At 34.5% G+C, this 17,062-nt stretch overlaps 1 protein-coding gene across 2 annotated transcripts in view; it reads left to right on the plus strand.

The window, feature by feature from the left end:
* Positions 1-497: 497 nt before the first annotated feature.
* Positions 498-17,062, plus strand: part of LOC130442876 (chaoptin) — a 47,350-nt gene continuing 30,785 nt past the window's right edge. The window contains exon 1 of one of the 2 annotated variants that reach the window (XM_056777263.1): positions 498-527. The gene's annotated coding sequence lies outside the window, so the exon portion shown is untranslated. Of the gene's footprint in view, positions 528-6,434; positions 6,612-17,062 lie in introns of those variants that run through there. The other variant, XM_056777262.1, reaches the window with a different exon arrangement.

Below are 17,062 nucleotides of genomic sequence, written 5' to 3' on the forward strand. Positions count from 1 at the left end.
GGCTCGTTATTGTTAGGTTTAAAGAGAACTTAGTTAATTTAAAATAAGGACGGATCGGAAAATCACGTATTGGTGATCACGCTGCCAGTCATAATCATGACATTAATATTAATAATGTGAAATTGTTAAGAATATATCCAATAATAAATTGTTGGATGCATTCGAAAGCACTGAAATTGCTAAATGTAGGAGAAGCTTAAACAATGATAAGGGCCAATTCCTTACAGACCACACTATAGTTTAGTAGTCAAGAAATAAATGTGAAGATTCCCGCCAACGAGGTTTTCCCGCTGTAATTAATTTTCTCGGGAGTAGGTTTTTTGGTGGGAGAATTCAGTATCAAACAGGTTATTAGGTTTTAGTTTACCTTCAGTCTCTGAAGACGATACGCGCATCAGACGTGTAATTGTGAGTGTTGGTGTAATGGTAGTGTAAAGAGTTTTCAATATGAATATCACCAACTGTTTCAAAAATTCGAACTTGGTCAATAATCAAGGCAAAACAACAATTTGAAGAATAAAATAAAAGTAGGTACTTGGCAAAAATTGTAATATCCATAATTCAAATAAAATTAACATACTATTCATATTCTTGTCGTTAATTACCCCAGTGGTAGTCTATCTATAAATGAGGTGGAGGAGAATGGGAACTTAATATCAGTATACAGTTTTAATGAGAGATTGAGAAAGTAGACCTAATTAAACGTGATAGAGGACTTTCGAGCCGAGAAAGCATCTCAGATCAATGAATCTTGGGATCTGCTTTTGAGTTTTTCTACATTGAAAAGCAGATCGAGAAAAGCTAATCTTTTTGGAAAGGGTAAGTTGGAATTTCTGGTGCCGTTGGTGATATTCATACTGAACATACTGTTCACACCATCACTACACCAACACTGCCTGACAGGCGTTTCGATAACCACGCTGTCGTCATCAGAGACTAAAATCTAAGGATTTGACTTACCTGTTTTATACTAAATTTTTCCTTAAATAAAATATCTCCAGCGGGAAAATCTTCTTGGCGGGAATCTTCCCAAAATGAAAAACAAAAAAAATTGCTCTGATACCTTCCAATACTGTTTATGAAAAAGGGTTGGAAGGAATATTTAACAGAGTGGATTTTAAATTGGGTTATAAATCCAACAATACATTAAAATAATTGTTGGGTAATCTTAAGAATGAAATACCAAATTTGAAAATTAGTGGTATATATGAAATAAGCTGTAGTGAGTGTGTTGGAAAGTATATTGAGCAGAGTAAGAGATCCGTTATTTTCCGGTTTAAAGAGCACATAGTTTAAAATATGGATGGACCGGAAAATCACGTATTGTGGATCAACCTGCCATTCAAAATCACAGCAAAAATATTAATAATGTACAATTGATAAAAAATGTATCCAATAATAAATTGTTCGATGCACTTGAAAGGATTGAAATTGCTAAATGTAAGAGTAGCTTAAATAGGGACAAAGGGCCAATTCCTTACAGCCATAGGCGTTTTTTTCCGGGTGGAATTAATTTCCGCCGGAGAAGGTTTATTGGTGGCAAAATTATGTATAAAACAGGTAAGTCAAGTTATTAGATTTCAGTTTACCTTCAGGCTCTGAAGACGAGAGTCAGTCAAAGTTTGAGGTTTTGGGTCTAAGAGGACAGTGTTTGTGCGCGCGCGCAGGTCAAAGGAAGAACATATATTAGATCCATGTGTAATCCCGATAGTGAAACACGTTGGAGACTCAGTAGTTGTTTGGGGATATTTTGGAGGAAGGGGTGACTGAGGATCTAGTAAAAATTAAATGAGTTTTGAAGAAAGACGACAATAAAAAATATTAAAGGAATATGTAGAAAGTTCTCGCCAGTACCTGATCGGCACAAAATTTATCTTCCAGCATGACAACGATCCCAAGCATTCTTTGAAGCTGTGCATAGAGTATTCGGAAGAATTGGAAAGGAAAAATGTACTCAAACTCAAAGTAAAGGTTTAGCCGTCCAACCTCCATCTGTTGTTGTTACAGAGAATACCAAATTTGTGCACCGAAATAATAAAAGCAATAGGGGGTTACATCGATGAATCAAAAATCTAAATATGTAACAAACTGTAGTTTTATAATCACTATATACTCTTTAATATATAAATATCAATATAAATCGTATTTTTTTTATTTGCTGTGTATCACGCAAACTATAGGTAAGTGAATTCAATGGAAAAACTGGTTTTAAATGCTTATTTTGGATATTATGGATATGTGAAGAAAACTGTGATTATGTTTAAATAAGATACCAAATGTCGATTCTGTACTTATAGGTTAAGCTCTACAGATTTATAAGTTCAATGATATATTTGTTGAATTATGGATCAGTTCAATACCATGTACGAATTATAAGTCAACAATACCGAACCTTCTTCATTCCCAGGAGAAGCTTTGTAAGAAATGGTTATATAGATTGGATCCATACAGTAGTATGAGAGATCTGTTTTTGTACATAGGTGGGTAGATGCTGAGAAATCCGTGCATAATTTCTAAAGTAACTAATTTATGCTTTGCTCTGAGGATCCTAAAATATTCAAAGAGTGGGAACATTCGACATCCCAAAACGAGTGAACTGTTCACGGTTGTTCAATGGTTTATATTATTATATGTTATAACAACCTCTTGCATAAATCCATTATTAAACCAAGTACCGCTATCAGCTACCACCTTGTGTGGTATTCCATGATGTGTTACTTAGACGAAGAGAGCTTTTATTTGATCAGTTCGTCCAATTTAGAAACTGCATCAAAGATTGTTAGAAGCCTTTGGTTATTTAACCGACTAGTATCGAGATAAATGATTTCCAAAGGAGTCAAAAGAGTTAGTGCTATCATTAATTTCGGGTTGGAGAGATTTCTGTCTTATTTCTGTTCACAAAAGTACCGCAAAGAAGATTGATTATCATCTCTGTTTGGGTAAGGTCAATAGTATCGTCTTCTAATTTGGGTTTTTGTTTGTTGAATGCCTAGGTGGTTGGTGGTTCATTGATAGTGATGATTATTAATATTTTCTGTCTTCAAGAACCATTGATATGTTCGAAGAAATTATAAGCCATGTTTTTAAACTTTTCGCGTATTATGTGCAGGTATAAATTATAGAAACTATTTCTTTTTTAAACTCTTCTTGTATATGAGATCGATTTATAATTAATACTGTACACTTAAATTAAGCTATTAAGTAGTGTAGTTATATTGTCTTCATAAAGTATCTCTGACATAGTGACTTTTCGGCAAGTGCGCTCAATTGGCGTAAAGTTGAATTGTATCTTAAATTTGAAAACATGTGTTTTCCAAGTCCTTGTATGTTATTGTGGTGCTCTTTTCAGGAGACATATGTCCATCAGTGTATGATGATTTTGAAGCTTCGCCGTCTTTCGAAATAATTCAAGACTAACTAAAAGTAACACAACCCATCAATACATTGCCGTGTCCTAGAGTGACTGACAATGATGAAGTGCCTGGGATTCTGGCACGTAGGCAGACTGTAACAATATTGACCAAACAAAAAGCTGTAGAAAATGCGGCGAAACAGGGCATTACGCAACGGATTGTAAAAACGAGGCAACCTGTCCCTTGTGCACCGAGGCCGGGTATGGCGACGGGGAGCATTGCGCGGGCTCTTGAAGGTGTGTGGTTTTCTGAGCTGCGCTGGAGCGCAAGAGACAGGCGGGAAGATGGTCCATAAATTCAAGGAATCTTGAATCGAAGTAGGACATCAGACATGCTACTACCACAGATAGCTGATGAACATGACGGAGATATTTTGATTTTATGCGGTGTCGGTGACGATCATGTCTGGGTTACGGTGGGTACTGTCACTTACGTCAGTGTCTACCTGACCCCCAACTGCTCAGCTGTTGACTCCGAAAGGAAGGTGGAGCTCATCGAGAATAGAATTAGATATTTAATCGGAGACGTCGTAGTCGCGGGAGACTTCAATAGCAATAAAATGGGAAATGACGCAAACTAACAGACGCGTTAGTCTGATTGGAAATGGCCGCAAGAGTTAATCTTGTTGTGGCAAATATGGAAAACATTCCAACGTACGGGAAACCAGGGTTTGGATGTTTGGATGGCGAGTTTCCGATGACTATATTACCACTCACCACCAGTACATCGCCTTCGCTATCACAGACAACCCAATAGACACCGTAATGGAACCTTGAAAAATTAGATCTACACAAATTCTCTGATGACCTAATGGCTGCACTAAAACTACACAAAACTAGCAGATAAAACGGCTAGACTAACAGAGCGGCTGTGTGAAAACAGAATGCCAAAAACCCGACAGTAAAAGATGACCACAATACTGATGAACAGACTAAACACTTATTAACGCTATGCGAAACAGCATAACGCAATGTTGGAAAGAGCTTTGTGAAGAGGTGAACAGGGACCCTTGGGGAAACAGATACAAGATAGTTACTGGTAAATTGGAGACACCAGACTTTAAAAATGCTCAAACGATAGGATGGATCGTTGATGCATTTTTCCCAATACGCCCAAAAAGTGCTCATCAAAAACACTAGCATTCAAGAAGGTGATCGACAATACGCCCAAAAAGTGCTCATCAAAAACACTAGCATTCAAGAAGGTGATCGACACCTTTTTGGAACTGGACAGACACTGCCACGCAGCGTGATCAATCGTGATGCTAGCAACACTAGACATAGTCTATATGATAGTCTCCTTAGACTGGAGTTGCTCCTTGGCGTGCTGAACAAGACAATGAGATGAGTAGGGGGATGGATTACAGATCACGGACTCAACTCGCTACGACAAAAACTGTACTGATGTTTCTCACGGATACTGACAAGACTGCCCATTGAGATCGGGACAGATGAAATAGAATCTAGATGAGCTTAGATACGAAGAGGTGTTTCTGGCCCCACATACGAAAGACAGCTCAAAAAGCGGCTGAGAGGACAGCATCTTTGGCATATATTAACGTACCGTGGCCGTAAAAACGAATGCCGCTGATTGCGACGACTCACTCAATTCTTCAGTATGGGGCAGAGGTCTAGTCAGTCGCCATGAGAATAAAGAAATACTGCTATGGTACAGATATAAGATGCAATGAGAATCGCCATCTCCTACTGGACTGTCTCTGTACAAGCTGTCCCAGTGGTGGCGTCTATAATTTCCGTGTACATCCTGGCTTTCGATCGCAAGAGGATATACAGAAGCAGCTCAGATATAAAACGACATGATGTGGCAACCATCGAACGCACTAGAGCTATATGGACGTGGCAACAAATCAGCCAAATGGACGCGACACTAATAAAAGACCTTAGACTGTGAACCGAAAGGAAGTTTGGAGAGCTGAACTTGTACATTACCCAGCTTTTGACGGGACACGACTGCTTCCGACGGTATCTTCACAAAATGAAGAAAGTACAAACACCTGAGTATACGTGTTATGGAAACGATTTAGATGATGCCTAACCACTGGGGAGGTTTGAGAGAGGAAGTAGAGGAGACTGTCATTGTCTAGGGGCTGCTGCCAGGTAGAATGTTGGTATCTGGTGGCTACCTAAGCAGAGAGAGTCCTTAGGCAAAAGAATATAGACAACTGCCTGTTATAATGATATCATGAAAACGTTACAAATGGGATACGTTACTTAGATTCTACATCCCAAAAAAACACTACCCATCTAAATATGAAAAAAAATGTGTTAGTCGATATCCATGCATCCATGCAATTAATTCCAGATACTAAACGAGAAGGGTTGTGATTTGCCTTCTGCCTTGAAGATCTTGTTTGATTGAAGATGACAATTTTGGCTTGATTGACTAACTTTTGCAACCCATACAAGTGGCAAGCGGAAAACTTTATGTTAAAAAAATCCTACACATTATCACAATTCAGTAATACTAAACAAAATAAAATTGAAATTGAATATGTGTATGCTTGCGCCATCTTTTAATCGTTGGCCCAACATAAATAGTCTTTAAGAAGATATCTGTATTATAAGTTCCCTAGCAGAATAAATAACTTTTAAATTACATTTAAAGCCCATTCAATGAACAATGTATTTGATTATTAAATAAATATATTTTGGTGGCACTGATATACTTCTACAAATTAACATTCCTCTTATGTATTCAGAAAGCTATCTACTGATCGATTTTTTTATGTTTGATTTATGTCTAAGAGATGGCAAAAGAATGCACGTTTGTAAGAGTTCAAAACATGTCGATGAACTTTTTCTTTCAAGACTAAAATTATTGAACAAGAACTTAATCTTTCCAGCAACCAATTGAAACACAATATTTTCATATCCCCAATGTACTTTAATATATCTGATAAATTTTGCAGTATTCTAGATACTTTTCATATAGTTGGATTTATTAGAAAGTGCTAAGAATTGTTAGCTACCTGGTTACCTTGAAAGAAGGTGAAAATTCAATAGTGTCTTAAAATGCGTGACACATTACTTACTGTTAATATTCCAGCGTTGAAGGTGGTGTGGAATTTTGTTGAATTTTTTGAAAATGTGAATCCGAATTATTGGTTTTCAAATCAAAATAGTGTTCAAGTGTAACATCTAATTTTTCTATTGGAATATAAATTAATTTACGAAGAATGTAAGTTGGTACCTCATTGCCTAATTTATTTCCGTCTATGACTAACAATACAATTAGAAAATAGAAAGTGCTATGACATTTTTTTACTTTTTTTACGGCATTTTAATTTGTTTTTAATATACATAGGAAATTGGAGTCGCAATTTTTATTAGTCTTACTTGTTAGATTCTAGGTATTTATTCAATCTGCTATGTTTCTATTGTGATGAGAGATTAAATTTATACTTTTTGTGTGTATCTAACAAGTGATATTTCGAAATATTTTCTTATATTCTCATATTTTTTAACCTCATTCTCATTCACTAATTACTAGAAAGATTTTGAAAAAAATCGAGTTTTCATAATTTTTTAGATGAATCATAACCCTATTTGGAAAATTAAGGGAAAACCTGTTTAATAAAGGCAAATCGAATATGTCTTGTGAGTTATTGAGTCATTCCTTGACTAATAAATTGAGCAGTAACCTTTTGCCCCTGTTTGAACTATTCTTGGTCTTAATAATATTAAGACTTGCAAATGCATCCAAACATTTATTGTTGAAAATATTTTTCATTGCTGAAATACGTATATTTCTCAATTCTCCTTTTCTTGCTTACAATGTCTAATGAAATAATGACAAGATAGACCTGAATAAAGCCGCTATTTTGATTGATAATTATTTGTTACGTTGTCGGAACTCTGAATTATCTGGTGTAAATCTTAAAGTGTATTCCAATAAATATCATATGTGTCACGTAAGAGTACCAGAAGCTAAAAGGCTGGTTAAATAGGACTTCTTTCATCTGAGGACCATTGTCTTCAAAGTTTGAGTAGATTCCAAGAGCAGCAGCACTGAATGGTGATAAGTGACGAAACGCTATTCTATTTTGATGAGTTTGACCGTTGATGTTAAATGTATGTGCACAAATCTGTTGAAGTAATTGTTTGGGAAGCTATTACTTATGGTAGCGATCACCACCTTACATCCTTATATAAGTAGTTTTTCAGCAAAACAACGCAAGCTCACATATTGTACGATAGACTGTAGAGTTTGTTCATTAAGCTTGTATTAATATTTTGGCGTGTTAAATACAATCCCCACCGTGTGTGAGATATTACTGTCCAATCTGCATCACCCTCCATGGAGGTGCCATAAGGAGAAGTATTCAGAAGTATATTCAGCTACAGGATTCCCAAAAATATATTAATTTTTTTTAAGTAAATGTAAAACAAATTTTTACTGTGATTATTTCACATTTGTATCTATCTCAAAGTAAATATCCGAAATAATATCCTCATCAAATCGTCGATTTTTAACCTTAAATATCTCAATTTGTAGACTTTCCAAGGTAAATTTTCGGTAATTAGATTAAGTAAAAATATAAAATCGTAGCAATAGTAATATATTTTTTGTAAATAAAAATTGTATTTATCATTTTATACATTTGATTTATTCTTATTGTAACAAAAACGGATAAGAGATGTAGTTGAAAAAATAAAGAATTCACAAAAAATGTTATAATTTATCTCATAGATCTAGAAAATATTTTCACGCGTATAAAACTCTAAACACTGATTCTGCGAAATTGTCATAGGTATTTGGATAATCAACACTAAACAAAGCTGACCCGAATAGCAGAAAATCAACTAATTTAACGAATGATATTAAACAATTTACGATATTATTTTATGTTTCGGATTTCTTTGACAACCAGTATGACGAGAATCTTGAATAAAAGGATAATCTCCGAAAGGTTTGGAAATCAGTAGAGTCGCTCCGCTACTCGGAGAGAAAGAGGGAGAGAGAGAGAGTTTTTGTAAACCGTGTTCCGTGGTCCCAAGTGCGTCATACGTGGCCTAAGTGACTTGAAATGGAAATTGAGAAGAGAGTGCGATAATTAGAAAGAAATCATTTTGAAAAACATCAGTTGTGAAACGCAAAATTCCAAATGAATATCAAATCCACTGAACAAAAGCTAAATAGGAATGGCGTACTCTCCGATAATATATAATTTCGTAATTGAAGGCTACAAAATAATAGCACAACACTCAGGAAAAGATAAGTAACAGGAGGGGGCTCCAATGCTAGTCACTCGGATAGGGGTTATAGACTAATTACGACTAAAAAGGAGGGAATTTATATAAGCAATCATAGAAGCACACGGTAATCATAAATCCTCCGGTGAACTCACCTACTATCGAACGGACTGAAGCAAAATACCAATCCAATAAATTCTCTTAATTGGGAGAAAGTGTCCGAACTTTATAGAAATTGGGAAATCTCCTGATCTTTAGTCTGATGGTTTATTACCCATATTAACACTGACCAAAGGAAACATTAGAAAAATTGAAATCAATAGTAAATGAAGCTACAGACCGGGAAAGTTTAGAAATGATAAAAAACTCAACAATAAAACAACTGGAAAATAAGATGATAATTAAAAAAAATCAAAAAACCCGCCTGCATGGATAATTACAATTAAAAATCAACTGTAAAGACTGAAACAAGACGAAAATTCAATAATACGGTATTTTAAAGAAATAATGATTAGGTACATAAAACCAGAAACATAAATTGAAACACTACCAAACCAATGTACCTGCATATTGTACACATTCGGAGGCATGCACAAAGAGATAATAATTTATCATAGCATTCAATTTCATGCCTCCGACAGCAATTCTGTTTATAATGCTGCAAAAAAGTGAAAAATCTACCGTGCTGATATTTCTAAGTGTACAATATGCAGGTACATTGGTTTAGTACTGTTTCAATTTATGTCTTTGGTTTTAAGTACCTAATAATTATTTTTTTAAAATACTTTATCATTGAATTTTCATCTTGTTTCAGTCTTTTCAGTTGATTTTTAATTGTAGTTATCCATGCTGGCCGGTTTTTTGATTTTTTTAATTATTATTTTATTTATGTCTTTTTAGTTAAGATTACGTAAACGGATTAATTCCTTGAATGAGTTTATGTCATGTGGTTGATTAAGCAATTTGTTAGTCAAGAGAACTAATAGCAAGTCCGGAGAGAGTCTTCACTCTGCTCAAAGCAACGTAAGCTTGACCTTTTGTAAATAAGTTTCTACTTAAATCTACAACTGCTCGATCTAAAGTTGTGACCTGTAATTTATGCACCGTCGCTCGATCATGCCTTTACCACATAAAGCATCAAATTCTGTAGCACAAGGCTCTATCCGGACTCCAATACCAGGTCGGTTTCCTGTTATATTTGGGTCATCGAACTCCACAAATACTGCTTGTGGCAGTTCTCCCGGCTCCAACTACTCTCTGCGTAGTGCTGGCCAATCTATTCGTTGGATAACACCCATAGCACCATTAACCAGCCCATGGTTAATATTGATGTTCCGTCTTAGCATGGCTCGAGAGCCTACACCTAATTTGAGTTGGTTTCGTATACCACCTGTTTTATTGGGATCTTCAGGTAAGAATTCCTCTCGTGGTTTTTGACCATATGTTTTAGGATCCAATGAGATGTCTACAGCACTAACGGTATATACTTTTGTGAGCTTTTCTAACTTTTCTGTCATAGTCGCGTTATATGCATCAACCAGTCTAGTGTTGGGAAAATTCTGACAGCTTCTTTAAATCGCACAAGACAATTATAATTATAATAACAACGTAGGTCCGTCCTCGTAGTAAATATATTAGTCTTAGATAACAAGAAGTCACAACGATACCGCGTTTTAAAAACCTAGTGACGCCATCTATCCACACAGGTCTGAATCATTTTAATTAGCTATTTTTATAGTTCCATTTAATATTAAAATTGCAAGTTATATACATATTTACAATCACTGTTTAAAATCCTTCATTTTGATACCCAACTCGATATGCTTGGTAGTAAAAAAATTTTTTTTACCTCACAACATGGCGTCCAATATTCGCCATTTTGGTTTTTTTTTTAAATGTCTCCTATCTAAGAACACTTGGGCTAATGAAACGAATCTAACGATACCTCAAATGTGAAAATCCGTTTAGCGGTTCTGGAGATACAAGGTAATCAAAAATATTACATACATACAAGATACGCCTTAAAAACATAACCCTTCTTGGCAGTCGGGTAATGAATCTAGTCAAATTAATACAAACATTTTAAAGACTTTTTCGAAAGAATACTGCCCTGATAAGAAAGTCGTTTTCTTGAAAACTATGAACGATAAAAATAATTTTTTCATCATATTCTGCAGCTTGTGTGGATACAATTGTTGGAAAATATATTTACCGTGAGCATTTTATCTTGCATTTATAGTGGTCATAGGTAAGAAGGCAGTCAAGTATACGTTAGTCTTTTAGCTTTTTGGCTTGTTAGCATAGTACTGATATTAATTATAAGCATAAAGATATCTTAATCTCTGGGTATTGTATTTCGTTTTCGATTGACTTAGCATTAAAATCAGAAGGTAAATATTCTTTATATGGATTATGCTATCTTCAATAATGCAAAGAGGTTGGATGGAACGATAGTATTTACTCCACTATTTTTTCTCTAACTATGAAATTATTTACCATGTACCTGTTTTTATACACAGAAATTTCATTTTCGTCGATTGAAACATATAATACTTTATCAAAGGAGCTTTTAAAGTCAAGTTTTGTCAAAATAAAAAGCTCTTCGACGATGTCTTATTGGATTTGAAGTAATTTTGCGCTTAGGTATACCTAAACTTGCAGTCTGTTTAAAAAATACCCACTGCTCTTGCCATGACTCTAATAATAATTGTTTCTTCTTTACTGTTTCTTTGCTTACCGTAAATAAAATTCCAAGACTAGTCGACGCAGAGGTCATTACAGAGGTATTAAAATGTAATAGTGGCCAAAAATAACTTATTTACATTTAGTAGATCAGTGTAGAATAAGTTATATATATATATATATATATATATATATATATATATATATATATATATATATATATATATATATATATATATATAGTGCTTTTCAGATAAAAGTATCCACCTTTAATAACTTTTGTAATACTGGTATTTAGAACAAATCCAAAAACACGTCAATTTATGTTGGAAAGGGCAAGCATTATGGCTTATTTAAACTTACTGGAAAAGCCACCCCCTCACCCCTAGCAGCATCCCCTTTATTTTTTTTAAATTACTTTTCATATTTTTTATGTAAAATTTGGATACTCCTCTTTGAGCTGATTTCAAAAATGTATAATACTTGTAGGTTAAAGTGGTTAGTTTATGAGATAAACAATTTTTCTTTTAAGAGCACAAATTTTACTTATTATTTACTTTCACCTTATTTGCCTGTACTAAAATGGGTTGTACAACAGTTCAAACTCTTTAATCTTTTTAACTGTGCTATTTATTCTACTTAAAAAATCCAAACAACAAAAAACTCTACTTTTTATTAAAGTTTGACTTGTTGTCAACTAGAATTTGTAGTCACTATTGATAGTGTAATTTGATACATTATTTATTTTGTTTCTCTGAAATGGTTTACTCTTTGCAAGAAAGAATTGAAATTGTAGGTTTATACTACCAAAATAATAATTGTGCAAGAGCTGCTGCTAGAATATTTAACGAATTACATGACGGAAGACATGCAACTCATAAGTATGTAATTCAACTGATGGAGAAATTTACCACAACAGGGTCTGTTTGCAATAAAGTGCATAAGCGAGAGGGACTCGTAAATAACGATGCAATCCAAGTGGCAATTTTAGGGCAAGTCAGCTTAGAGGCTCAACAACCCCAATCGTTGTCAACAATAAGTAGAGCGATCGGTGTTTCATCTTCTACAGTTTTCCGAGTTTTACATAAATTCAAGTACCACCCATACAAAGTTAAGTTGGTGCACGAGTTGAATGAAGATGATTTTGATCGTCGTCTAGAGTTTTGCGAATCAATGACGCAAATTATCAATAACAATCCACAATTGTTAAACAATATTTGCTTTTCTGATGAATGATCATGGTCATTAAATGGCTTCGTAAGTAGGCATAATTTTAGAGATTGGGATGAAAGTGATCCACATATTATGCGTGAATTCCATACACAACATCCCCAAAAGTTGAACGTTTGGTGTGGTATCCTAGGTGACCACATTTTCGGACCTTTCTTCATCAACGGAAATTTAAATGGTGAATCATATCTTGAGTTACTCAGGGAAGGGGTTGACCCACGTATTACAACAATAATAGAAAATGATGATAAGCTTTCCGAAGATTTACTGGTATTTCAACAAGACGGAGCTCCCCCACACTATGCTATGCCTGTCCGACAATTTTTAAACGAAACATTCTCCGCTCGTTGGATAGGTAGAAGGGGGCAGATGATGGAGTGGCCACCTAGGTCACCGGATTTAACACCCCTAGACTTCTTTTTATGGGGGTATTTAAAAACAAAAGTTTATGCTACCCAACCAGAATCTCTGGATGATTTACGAGAGAGGATAGAAAATGAATGTCGACAATTAAATCCAGCCGTATTAAGCAATGTCAGAGAAGCATTTCAAAATAGATTATACCATTGTATGGAAGTGAATGGTACTCATTTTGAACACTTATTGTAACTTCATAATAAATAGCACAGTTAAAAAGATTAGAGAGTTTGAACTGTTGTACAACCCATTTTAGTACAGGCAAATAAGGTGAAAGTAAATAATAAGTAAAATTTGTGCTCTTAAAAAAATTGTTTATCTCATAAACTAACCACTTTAATCTACAAGTATTATACATTTTTGAAATCAGCTCAAAGAGGAGTATCCAAATTTTACATAAAAAATATGAAAAGTAACTTAAAAAAATAAAGGGGATGCTGCTAGGGGTGAGGGGGTGGCTTTTCCAGTAAGTTTAAATAAGCCATAATGCTTGCCCCTTCCAACATAAATTGACGTGTTTTTGGATTTTTTCTAAATACCAGTATTACAAAAGTTATTAAAGGTGGATACTTTTATCTGAAAAGCACTGTGTGTATATATATATATATATATATATATATATATATATATATATATATATATATATATATATATATATATATATATATATATATAATAAGCACTAAAATTGACGGCGGGATATATTGTTAAGATTGTTCGTATTATCTCCATGTGGGCATCGCTTTAGCGCGAAACCAAGTAGTAGATTATCTACTTATAGTTTTGACTTGGCATCATGCGATTTTAAATGTGTGGTGGAAACTACACTGGCGAGCAAAAAATTAAGGTTACTTCAGAAATCGCGAATAATTTTAGCGTCAATATTGATAAGGATTAGTAGGCGTTAAAGCATATTTTTTCCAAGACTTGGCAGCTACTCTTAGCTGTCATTCGATGTATTAGAGTACGACTTTGATGAAAAATGTGCCTTTGCGCTAATTGAACATTCACATTTCCCTTGCCTTTTTTCCAATTTACTATTGATTCTTTGTGTAAAACCTAACGATTGCAAAGTGTAGTGATTTAACAGAATTGTTGCGCTGTTACAAGATGGTCGGGGGCGACGTGAAACTGCAAGAATTGTTGGTGCTAGTCTTTGTGTTGTGCAAAGGGTGTACCAGCGCTTTCTGGAGACTGGCCTGATAACTATAAGACCAGGGTCTGGGCGAAAAAGAAATAGCACTCAACGAGATGACCGTTTTTTGGTGTTTTTGTTTGCGGAATAGGTCAGCTACTGCGGTTTCACTGCGAAATCAGTTGGAAAAAGTGAGAAATGTCAATGTTAGTGAATGGACCGTTAGAAGAAGACTGCTGGACTGTCATGTAGAAGAATGGCTACAGGTCCCCCGCCGCAACGCCAGCATCGGACTGCAAGATTGACATATGCTAGAGATCACGTTCGTTGGAAAGATGATGACTGGAGCTGGGTATTGTTCTCAGATGAGTCGCGTTTCACTGGGTCAGATGGGCGTCGAGGAGTGTGGAGAAGACCTGGGAAAAGATATTCTGAATTTTGCATTGACAAGCGTCTTCCTTTTGGCGGTGGGTCAATTATGGTTTGGGCGGGAATCACTGCACTAGTTTGTACAGGGGGAACGTGGCATTTTTATGCAACATAATGCGAGACCACATACTGCCAGAATTGTCAGGGAATATCCGGATGAGGTAGAAATTAGTCGGTTTGACTGGTCAGCCCGCAGCCCAGACATAGATCCCACGCAACTCAATTAAAAGTATGCCGCGCCGACTTCAAGCAGTCATCAATGCAAGAGGAGGGAATACACGTTATTAGTGTCAAGTTTTTTTATTTTGTTCGTCCCATATCGTCCCTAACAACAAAATGTTGAATTTCGCCCAAAATGTTAATTTGTTGCTTTTTCAGCATAAATCATTAGATCCAAGAAAAAAATGCATTTTTCTTTAGTATAGAGTATCACATTCAGCTTACAAAAGCACATGCAATGATGTACAGTTTGCGAATACTATCTGATAACGTAAATGTTCAAAGAACATGAAAATTTTGAGGTGACCTCAATTTTTTGCTCGCCAGTGTATTACTAGACACAATAAATACTTTTTTTGATGATAAGACTTTCACTGTAGTGACCGAGGTACTGATTTAATTTTTACATGTTGTAATTTCTTTAAAATAGATTTTGTCGAAATAAAATAACATAATGTGGTATCAGGTGTTCGTGTATCATCTTGTACAATTTTTTTGAAATATTCTGTATTTGGAGATACTTTCATATGAATTCCTCTACGTGTAATAAGACATAATTTACTAATTGAATTATTGAACAATCACTCATTACTATTCTAGTAGCAGAACAATCACGGTAAATATCCTTCCTTTAAAATACGACTAAGAAGTTTATTGAACTTTGAATATGTACTTTACCATATTAGATTAGTACTAGTGAAAATACTATTCAATAACTAAATTTGCAATATGAAAATATTTGACTGCCTTTAGAGCGAATTCATAAAGTAGCTAAGCTTGCTATACTCTATTTTTTTGAAGAAAAATAGTAAATAAAAACACATTCACTCATGGTGCACGTTATCAGAGTTGAAAACGCCAAAGCCGAGCATGTAACAGGACTGCATTTAAAAAATAATTTGCGGTTTCATACAGCAGATTAATAATATAAATTAAAAATAATTATGCACAATTATTATTACAAAAATATACAATGTAAACGTGAAGTTTGGAATAGATACAAAGCGAACGGCCATAATATGGAACACATCCATTTGAAAATTGAAAAATATGTGTATTCAAACATTAAAATAAAATCTTAATGTTTTACCTTAATAAACACATTTTCTTATTCTGAAAGCTCTGCGTTAACCATCTTTCATCAATATCGATATTTTTAGAAATTAGAATTTTCTCAAGTTTCCTCTTGTGATTCGAAGCATTATCTGATACGACAACACAATTCTCTTAAAACTTCGGTAGAGTTTTCGAAAACCAATTTTCGAAAGAGACCCCGTCCATTTACTCGTGATAGTCCCCGGTCTTTTTCAGTTCAAATGCCCACCAACCATCTGGCAGAAAACTTCCTCACTATCGATATGACAAATTATTAGTCTCTGCCCTTTTCGTAAAATTAAATTTTCCCTATAAAAACCATGCATGTTTACAACAAAAAATGTGCTATTAATTGAACTCTCTTTAATTGTAATTAATATGGAAGTCAACCCAATTATAAATAATAGTGGAAAAATGGCTTTAAAAATGAAAGAAGCTGTCGCAATCATCAACTGAATTGTTAATTTTTTGTGGTATATGATGGTTTCTCTGATTTGCACCAATAACGATGCCGCGCACCGTTTCGCGCAGGATGTTCACGTGATGATCGTGCACTGTTTAGGTTCACTATTTTTCTTCGATAAAAAGACTTCAATATTTCGAATTACGTGGGTTGCCTAAAAAATTTTCGACCTATAATAACAATATATTTTTGTCCATAATTATTATTATTTTTCAATATAGTCTTCTTTTACAGTAGAATAAGTTTCTAGTGAAATAAGGTGATGCTACGAAGTTACAATAAATTTAAAAATGGAGATATTTTCTCGCTTTGTTCCATTTACTCGCGTTATTCAAATTTGATATAATTTTACGTTTTGTATTTGTATCTTCTGTATTTATTATTTTATTTTTATGCTCTTTTTATTTGAATAAACACTTGAAAGGTGAGCAAATAATTATAATATAAAAAAATAGATATAACTCGTGTATCATGAAGCTTAAAAGCAAATTATTCCTTAGAGTCAAAGTCGAGAAATAATTGTAAATGTGTTAACCTTCATGAAAAAAGAAGCTGAAGGAGGTGTCACGATATCTCAACTTCGCATAAAAGAGCGTGTGGCAGCTGTGACAGGTGTTTCCGAAAGTATAATTTACAGAACAATGGTCTTCGTTTTCGTCTCTAAGAGAAAAAAGCAAGAAAATCAAATCAAAGACTTCTAATGGAAGGATATGAAATCCAAAAGCTTAATTACTTAATATATGTTACGTAATATGGAGATCAAGGT

The sequence above is a fragment of the Diorhabda sublineata genome, chromosome 4, assembly GCF_026230105.1.
Source record: "Diorhabda sublineata isolate icDioSubl1.1 chromosome 4, icDioSubl1.1, whole genome shotgun sequence".
Taxonomy (NCBI): domain Eukaryota; kingdom Metazoa; phylum Arthropoda; class Insecta; order Coleoptera; family Chrysomelidae; genus Diorhabda; species Diorhabda sublineata.